We start from the raw sequence: 9,669 nt of genomic DNA, 5'->3' as shown, positions 1-9,669 counted from the left end.
GGAGGAGTAGGGGTGCGCACAGCTCGGGGTTTGTTGCACGGGCAGTGGAGCAGAGGTGTAACCGAGCTCAGCTGCTGCCGTGAGGGAATGAGAGCTATTCCCGTCCCCCGTGGGCTGGTCACGTGTCCCCGGGGAGCCTTTGGTTGGGGGACCACGTCGGAAGGGCGAGGGAGCGCGCCGTTGCGCACAGCCGAGTTGGCCAGCGACATCCTTGACAAGCGCCTAGGATCCGGCGGCAGGTCGGCCAGATCCGTTTTGTTTTGGGGCGTTGTCGCGTACACTCCACAGTGGCAGTGTGGTACACGGATCCGTCGGCCACCGGCACCGCGTGCGTGATCCCTCAAGTCACGGTCTCGTCGAAAAACTTCTGCGCCTGCCAACTGCGATTTTGACGGCGAGCGTCACATCGTCGCCATCCACCGCCACGGGTCGACGCACGGGGCTGTCAGCGGCGAACCGAGGTAGGCTGTGCTTCTTTCCGGTGGTTTTGGAGGGAATGCGGAGGGGGTAGCGCGCGCGGGAGGACACGCGCTGAATCAGTGGGCGCACTTTTGCCTCGTGCGGTGTGCGAGGCGAAACGCCGCGCGTTGCGGTGCACGGGATGGCGGGCTGCAGCAGTGTGGTGATCCGCAACAGCCGCTCGGGAGCGTATGTGAAGCTTTACCCCCGCGCACAGAAACGTGGAAGACGAAAAGAGTCTGGTGATTTTTGAAGAACGCGGCAGAGGTGCCCTCGTACATTTGCGTCAACATCACATCATTGACCTGATATTTCTACCTTTTTATCTTTATTGAAATGGGCCTAAATAAACGGAACTGTTAGAGAACCCTGCAACTACACCACATAGCACAGGTGACGGTTTCTCAGTCGGAGTCGCTGTAGGACTGACTGGTGCGATGGGACTATGGTAGCGTAAGCGCGCGGGATGATCTTTGAGGTTTTGTTGAAGTATCTTCAACTTTGTCGCATCCACCTCTTCCGTCATGGTGTCGTGGTACTTACTATATGATCCTGACCTGAGGTGACTCCGAGCCACGCCCCTGACAGGGCCACCGGCCGGGGCGACAGTCGGACGTGCGGTAGATAAAGTTGGGTGCCAAGAATGGGTCCCATCCGTGAGGACTAGAAAAGACAGTCTGCAGACCATTGGCGTCATCAAAGTTGTGAATGCCTGCTGTTTTTTGTTTGTTTGTTTTTTAACTCCATGTACATAATATGGCGTATTAGAGAAACAGAATATGAATGCTATAGTAGTATGGTCGTAGACAAAATAGAGTGAAACAAACAACAGGGATCCTACACGGTCCCCATGGGGCTATGACAGTGTGTCAGTACGGTTATTCTGGAGACTGTGGTGCAGGTGACAGTGGAGGCACTGAGGCTTTGGCTTCGGAAAAAGCAGGGTGTAAAATGTCAGCTCAGCATCAATAATGCAGGATACCCAAACAATGGGGAGCAAGAAAATTGGGGTCCTGTGTTGGGAAGTGTTGGCCTCTTCCTTCCTCTAAATGTGTATTTTGAGACTATGAAGTAGCAAATTATTTGTTTAAACGCACTTCAAAGTGATTATTACAATCCAAAAAAGTACTTTCTAGCCCTGATAAAGCCCCACAATCAAACCCAGATGATAATACAAGGTGTGCAGTATGATATGATGTCCGAGCCATGCTGAGTAGCACTGATACCACGTTAAATCCATCGAGACAGTTGTTATACTTTGAAAAACTGGTTGTACACCGGCTGATAGAAAATGATTTATTTCCCCACGATCACTTGCTCTGTTGTTAATGCATGATCACTGTGTTTAATGAGACAGGTCTCGGCGCAACGGGCCCGACCCTCTCACAGACAGCGCTGCCAGTTGGGTGAATACAGCTGACACCCTCATTCATCATGCATCTACAGGGGTACTTGCCTTCTCTCTAAGTCTATCCATGCCTGCCCTTCTCTCCCTCCCAATCTCTCTCTCTCCCCAATTGTATGCGTAGATGGTAATTAATAAGACGTTATAATGATGACAAGAGCAAAGTCTTTCTCCAAAGGGAAGACGGGGCATCAGTTTCTCAGGGCTGGGATGATTATAGCTGTGACAGGAGGTTGGCATTCTGTGGTGATGCCGCGGCTGCAATGATTTCCAAGAATAGATGTAAACGCCTACATTACAGCGGCGTACCTGGTTGACTCGCTGCTGCTTGAAGTCAGTTTTATGTCTCTGCTGGCACATCTGCCCCTGCCAACCAAAAACCGGCCAACTAAATGTTTTTACAAAACAACTGCGGGCTTTACGCTGGAGCAATCTGCAGACTGGCTGGTGTGTTAATTGCATTAAATATTTTTGCTATTGTGCTTGCCATAGCAAAGCCACCATGCAATATTAATATGCTAGAGCTGTAACTGACCCACATATAGTGAAACTTAACACCCATACGTAATTAGTGTACTCTTAAATTTGTTAAGTTGGTCATAATATTACAGTATCCCTTACCATCCTTTTAGATTTACTCTATCCAACATTGATGAGTTGGTTTCTAAATGATTCTAAATGTTGCAGAGATAATTTACTCTCTAATGAAAACAGGAAACATCTTAATTCCAGTTTTGTGGTGCCTGCCTATCACAACAGCTAATCTTTAAAAGCTATCGGTAACATTCTCCGTTGGCTTCGGGAGTTTCTCCGCACATTTTAATCGCTTTATCCTCACAGTTCATTTCGCCGGAAAGGACACACATCATCTAGATGTTTTTTATTTTGGGCTGCCTGTCAGCAGATGATGCAAGTTTGAGTTTGAATGAGGCATTTCTCTATAGTCGGCCTTTCAGCCTCCGGCTTTCACAAGGAGCTTTTCTTCTCAAAACAACAGGGGGGCCGGTATTTTGTTTTGGTTGAAGGTTTTTGAAAGATAGAGCTCTAGCTTCCTGTGAAAAAAAGAAGAAAAAAAAAACAACTTTATTGTGAAGCTTGGATGTGGTGGTTTAATTGGTTTTGTTGGTATGTTTTTATATTTGATTTAACAGAGTGCATTGGCAGTGCATATATAATGCATCAGCAATTAAAGGAAACTTTGAAAAGCAGCATAATAATAGTGTCAGATCATTAGGGAAACTGGACAAAAGTCACTGTTCTCACCAAAAAATGTCACTGTTCTGCCATATCAGAACGCACAGATGTGAGAACCCAGTTTGCCTCTCCAGAAACGCTGTGGCGGCATCTCTGTTGCTGAAAGTGTTTTCTTACTTCTGAAGAATCCAAATTTGTAACAGTACACAAAGCATTTTGTGCTTTGAGCTTTTTCAAGAGTACCTCCCCACATCATGTTCCGCCTCAACATCCATTTCATACAGCAGATTATGTAGGCACGACACCAGAAAAATACCATTTCGTTCTGTCCTAACTCCTTAACTCTTAACTCCTCATCATTTTGCTTTTAAATCCCATGAGAAATACAACCACATCTGTATTGCAGAGTCACGAGTTGCTCCTTAATCTTTAGCTTGATCTGTTGCTGTCTACAGATTCCACCTTTCCTTCAGCATGCCGCATTAAACGGGGCAAAATAAAAACACCGAAAGCCAAATTCATTTGTTTACTTAACTAGAAGCAATTTCTAGCGTTCCTTTCCACCATTTATTTGAAGTCAGCTGCGTTGATGCACTGTATATGCGTGTAGAAGTACATTCACGCCTGCTTGCGTCTGCAGACCCCTGCGTGAGTGTGTGTCTGCAGATACGTTTCTTATTGTTTCAAAAGATTGAAATTATGACAGTGTGACACATTAACCTGAGGGTAGGCAGGATGCAGCCGTCACTGCGCTGAACAGCGCCACACGTATCTCTGCCATCACCACGGAAGCGACACATAATAGCCTCCAGTCAGCATCGCAGCAGTTTGCCTTGCAACTCGTCAGGGGTTTAATATTCAATTATGAGGGTCCTCTAGTTCAAGCTGAGTTGGATGGCTTGTGGAACAGCCCCGCTGATTGATGACTGGGCATCCTGGCTAAATAGGCCCACTGTTTGCCCCTGAAGGAGAAAGGAACAAGGCAGATGGCATGTGTGGGTGTTTTTACTGATGTGGCAGGCCTCTCTGGTAGTTTTGTCTTATTAGTGGTATACACGGTAACAGGAGCGCAACAGAGAATCCATGTTCAGTCGGATGAAGCGAGAAGAGAAATCAAGAACTTGTTTCCCGTAAAACATGGGTTTCGGCTCACTCTTTCTTAAGACCAAGAGACACGCAACAACAAAGAAGCAGTGCAAAAAAGACGTTCATTTAAGCGTGTCTACCAAAACGAAGCATGAAGGGTGAAAGTTTAACGGTGTTCTTTCAAAGTGCCCGCAGAGGGGTCCTATGACAGTGTCATCCCACGGGCTTTTAGTTTGTTGCTGTGAGTCTGTCAAACTGTCACATCCAGCTGAGTCCGAAGAAGTGTAGGTCTCACAGCGTTGTGCTGACAAACAACAAGCAGACAGATAAAGAGGCAGATAGTGAGAGAGGCAGCTGGCATTCAGCACAGAGTGGGGAGAGCAGCTTCTCCTCTGGTATCTAATGGCAGGTAAGATTCTTCAGCAGTCAGGTATTTGGAACTTACTTGTGGGTTGTTTTCTTGGCTGAGAGCTGCACCAGGCTGTCAGTCACATTAGCGCTATGAGCCATTGGTGGGAGTCCAGTCCTGTCTTCGAGGGGGACAGCCGTTAGAAAGATCTGCAAATCCCCAATGCTGAGCACACACACACACACACAGACGCAGACACATGCATGCACAACCCCCACTGAAGAATGAAGCGACGAGATCAAGCCAGGTCATGGGAGGCTCTTTTCAAATGAATTCCTCCTGCGGGACACTGCTGCCTCCTCCCTGCCCTTCATGCCCATGTGCATACATTTAACCTCAAACACACACACACTCATTTTCTCATGTAATTTCCTAAAGCCCAACTTGACATCATCAAATCTCTTGCACTGTCTAAGCAACAGCCCAAGTCCCAGGGATATTCTATTTACTATAATGTTGAGACAAGAAAAAGCAGCAAATTTGACACCATCTCAAAATCTGAGACGCTGTTACTTGAAACATGACTTGAATGATTAATCAATTATCAAAATTGATGCTGATTAATTTTCTGTTCAATCAAGTAATTGTAGCAGCTCTGGAACATACTACCATTTCCAAATTGATTGGCAGTCTTTAAATACAACAAAGAAAGTTGTTCATGTTTTCTAAAGGTTGTTTACACTAATAAATTTTGTAAACAAAGCAATGAAAAAGGTCTGTATTTTCAGTTATGAGAAACTTTATATCTAATATAGCTAATCCTTTACCTGTACATCACTCAATAAATTATATATATGAGTATATGTTCAAAAGTGATTAGGCCTTTAAAGTACATCTGTTCTGTGTTATCCTGCCCTTTATGAAGCGAAAATATCTAATATCTGATCTAATACAGTACCGAGCATTTGATAATACATCTCCAACGTGCCGTGGAATATTTTAGATTATATATTCAGCATATTGTGGAAAACACATACATTGCTGCCGGCTTTTCATATATTGTGAAAAGAATTACCCCATGTTCCAACTGTTTGTCATGTCTTAACATGAGAAAAGTCATAGCATAATTGAATTTATTGGGACGGTTTATTGAGACGTGTCGCAAAATATAGAAAAATCCTGTATGTGAAATGCGAGTATGATAAATTTCACAAGGGTACTTTTCTTATTGTCTTGATTTTTTTTTTTTTTATTGTCTCTGCTATCACAGAACTAGCTGACTGACACACAGTCAAGCCCCGTGATATTATCGCCCAGTTCCCCCGGGATCATTTTGTGAGAGGCAGATTGCATGACCGAGGCGACATGTCCTGCATTTAGAACAGGGAGGGTGAGGCCGTGCATAAATGAGTGATCCAACACAAGGGGCAGAGGTGTTGACTAATGTTGTGATTCTCAGCGGAGACCTGCTTGAAATAATCCTAAACTATCCAAATTGTGTTTACCCAGGGGAGGAAAACAGCCGCCAGCCATTCTCACCATAAATCCTCTGTAGCCTTTAGCTGTATATTAAGAAATGAAAAGGTTTCAGTCGCAACTGCTTCTGTGCCTGATGATTGCTTTATTTATTTCCACAGTAATGCAGCTTATCCCTTTCCTGAGAAACACCGGGGTTTTTATGGGCAAAGGTTCATAGCTTTAGATTGATGTTCCGTAGAGAGTTGAGCCATTATTTTTGCACAAGGTGTTTTTCTTCTGACTTCTGACAGATTTGGAACAACCTCCAATATAGCCAGGTTGGATTAAGCGTAATCCAATTTTTACAACCTGCCTTTGCTTAAACCTGTCTTCAGTGCAAACTGAGTCAGTTTGTGAAATCATCGCCTACAGTATGTCTGGCATGATATATCTGCAGATGTGTGAAAGGCTATTTCTGGCCCTTTATTCATCCTGCTGATCACTGTATATAAAAGCTGTTTGTTTTTTTGGTTTTTTTTTTTGTTTTTTTTAAGCTGTCCTTGACCAGAGTAGTCCTTTCCTCCCTTTGCTATGCAATGATCACATACTGTAGAAGTGGCTTTCAGTAGAGGGTTTAGAGGCTGTAGTAGTTTTGAGTGGAAGCTGAATCGACGATGACAACGACCTCCGGTTGTCCTTTGTCACCACTTGTCCCTTGTATAATCACAGCAGAGGAAGAGGCAGTGCAGCAGTGACATCTTCTTTACTTAATTCGCCGTGATAAATTACTCCTAACCTCTCACTGTCTTGCTGACCTCCGCTGCCAGACTGCAATGTAAGGATTTCCAAATACATGCAAGCATGAGCATACTCAAATCCCTTTCCTGCTCCCCCCTCTCTCAGTCTCCTCCTCCCCTTCTGCCTTTCCCGCTCATTGTGTACCTCTCCTTCTCATCCAAATGCATTTGACACACATAGACACACCCCGCCTACAAATATGATCTAAATCTTTCCTCTGTAGTTTCTAATCATCTCCCTAGCAGGCCCTATCCGTTCTCCGCACGCTACTGCCAGTCTCCAGCCAGATTAGCTATAACGTGTCCTCCGCTGTGATGGCCGGAATGTTAATTATTAGGTTTATAAAGAGAAGAAACAATTTTTCACAAGCATATGCTGCTAAATGAGATGGACACGCACGTTTTTTTTTTTTCAGTGACCCCCACTAATTGCTTAACCTTATAGTCAGCCAGTTCAGCTGCCAGAACATCAACCCGACCAATCATCCGCCTTTAGTTGACACTCCTGTGAATCTCTAGAGGCGGGGGTGGCTCTAATCAACATGTCTTATGAATTTACATTAATGAATAATGGCCTCTGTTGTATGGTTTTACAGAATATTGAGCCATAACATACAGTGATAAACCAGGCAGCCATGTGTCATTTAATTGCAATCTGCTATCTCATTTCTCTGTATAGTCTGCAATCCACGGAATCAAATGATTATACTTGCATAATTATGGTTGCCTAAATGTATTTGGAGGGAATCTAATTTCAGATTCCATGTTCGCCACTTTGTAATTTCCTTCCTCATTTTGAGACATAAAGATGCTGGGTTGGTGAACTCGGGCCTTCAACGTCATAAACAAGTGAGATATATTGTTACGTGAATCATTTGCAGGACAAAAGCGTCACAGTCATTTTTTGAGTATTACCTCACATGGATCTTTGTACGGGGAGTGATTTGGCATTGTGTGACGTGATGACAAAAATAGAACTTTTACTTTAAAAGACAGGGCGAGAGAGTCACCCTCCCTAAAATGTTGTGAGACAGTGATTGCCCGGCTGAACCTGAGAGTGCTGAAAGCTTTAATGCTAAGCCGTGGGATCATATGATCAAGTCAGATACAGTAACTCCATAAAACTCAATATGACTCGAAGGCTGTGCTATTCAGATTATCACTTGTATTTTAGGAATTCCCTGAGCCCGGATTTAAGGAGTTGGCCTCTTGATCAAAAATAAATTCCAGTGAGGCAGGTGAAAAGTGCAAATGGAAAAAAGTTGTTTCTTTCACAGTATTGGATATAAAACTTTGATTCATGCATAAAACTTTAAAACTCGTATTGAATGTTATAAATCAAAGATGAAGGTACTTCATGATTAGAGGCTGTGGAGGATCTAGTGGACTCACTGTCCATTTCATAGGACAGGTCAGGTCAGCTCTGATCATACAAGCAGGCTTTAACAATGACCTCGAATCAGCCCTCCTGATCTGAGAGGCTGGGTAAGCTCCCGGATCTTGGCTCCCCTCCTGCTCCACCACCCTTGGGTTTTTCGCAGAGAAAATAAAGACTCTTACTGTTGCGTCATGGCTTTTTCAGATCCCATGGTTAAATTGCTTGACCAGTGAGAGAGGAAAGCTATCCCCAGAAAACCCCAGCAAAAAGCAAACTCGCATAACTCATGCAGCCTGAGCATCCTGGGAAAATGCCAGGAGCTCACTACCCTCCCCCCGGACATTCTGCAGCTGTGTTGAGGATGTGATCTAAGATTTATAAAAGGAAAAAAAAACCCCCCAAAAAAACACTTTCATTCTAGCAGTGTGTTTGTGCGTTTGGTTATCTGAAACATGCCATACAGTGCTCTGAATGCAGCTGGGTGTTGTCTAGCTTTCACATGTGCTGAGATATAAAACTATGGTCACGGTGGTTGTGTTTGAATGGGTCGAGATAAAGAAGTTGAGCCTTTATGTTAAAATTGTATCACAGCACCGTTGCCTGTGTGACTACATAATCTGACCCTGTACACATTCACTTCTGAGATGAAGGCTATTTACCTTGTGATATTCTTTGATATCCCAGTAGATTTTAAGAATTCCTGTTCATCTCTTCTTCTGCAGGCAGTAGGAGGAAAAAGCTCAGTTTGAACTATATTTTACTCTCTGGATCTAAGATATTTTTTGCTCTGTGAACAAAGACATTTGTGATGAAACACAGCACGAGATTTCATTCACTTACTCATCATAGTGACTCTGTCCTCAAAAGCCAGTCTTCACGTACAGCAGCAACTATTCTTTGTAATGTGCACCTAAAATTATGTGTTTAGGAATAGAGCTGCGACTATTGATTTTTATTTTGGTTCATGTCAAATTGACAGATTCTTCTGAATTACGTTTTTCAATTTATTGTTTAGTCAATACAGTGTCATATAATGACACATCACAGTTGCTCGGTACCCAAGATGATTTCTTCAGAATGCTTGTGATGTCCTACCAACAGTCGAAAACCCCAAAATATTCAGTTTACAATGATATAAAAGCAGAAAATCCCTAACATCAGAGGAGCAGTAACCAGCATATGTTTGGCACTTTTGCTTGATAAACTACTTCAATGATTAATCCACTATCAATTGTGTTTCAGCAACTGACTAATCCCCTAATCAACTAAGTATTCCAGTACAGAAACAACACAAGTTATAACTACTATGCATTGGACCTTTTGTAGAATTGACAAAAGGACAACTATAGTGTATAGTGGGATCCTTCCCCATATGAAGTGCAGCTTTTTTCTCCTTAATGTGTAGAACAAATGCAAAAAGTCCCTGCTGCACTATTTCGTATTGATGGCTTGTAACATAATTCTTCTCTTTGATTTTCTGTTTCGTTTTTGAAGAAATGACAATGGATTTTGCGTTATATTTTATCTCCTGAAACACCATAAA

General features: G+C 43.4%; 1 protein-coding gene across 1 annotated transcript in view; it reads left to right on the top strand.

The window, feature by feature from the left end:
- The window catches only part of mid2 (midline 2), a 140,878-nt gene continuing 131,209 nt past the window's right edge, over nt 1-9,669 (top strand). The window contains exon 1 of the mRNA XM_040119702.1: nt 1-461. The gene's annotated coding sequence lies outside the window, so the exon portion shown is untranslated. The remainder of the gene's footprint in view (nt 462-9,669) is intronic.

Source organism: Xiphias gladius, chromosome 23 (assembly GCF_016859285.1).
Source record: "Xiphias gladius isolate SHS-SW01 ecotype Sanya breed wild chromosome 23, ASM1685928v1, whole genome shotgun sequence".
In the NCBI taxonomy this organism is placed as follows: Eukaryota; Metazoa; Chordata; class Actinopteri; order Istiophoriformes; family Xiphiidae; genus Xiphias; species Xiphias gladius.
Note: the sequence above shows the minus strand (reverse complement) of the source record. Positions and strands in the feature narration are given on the sequence as shown.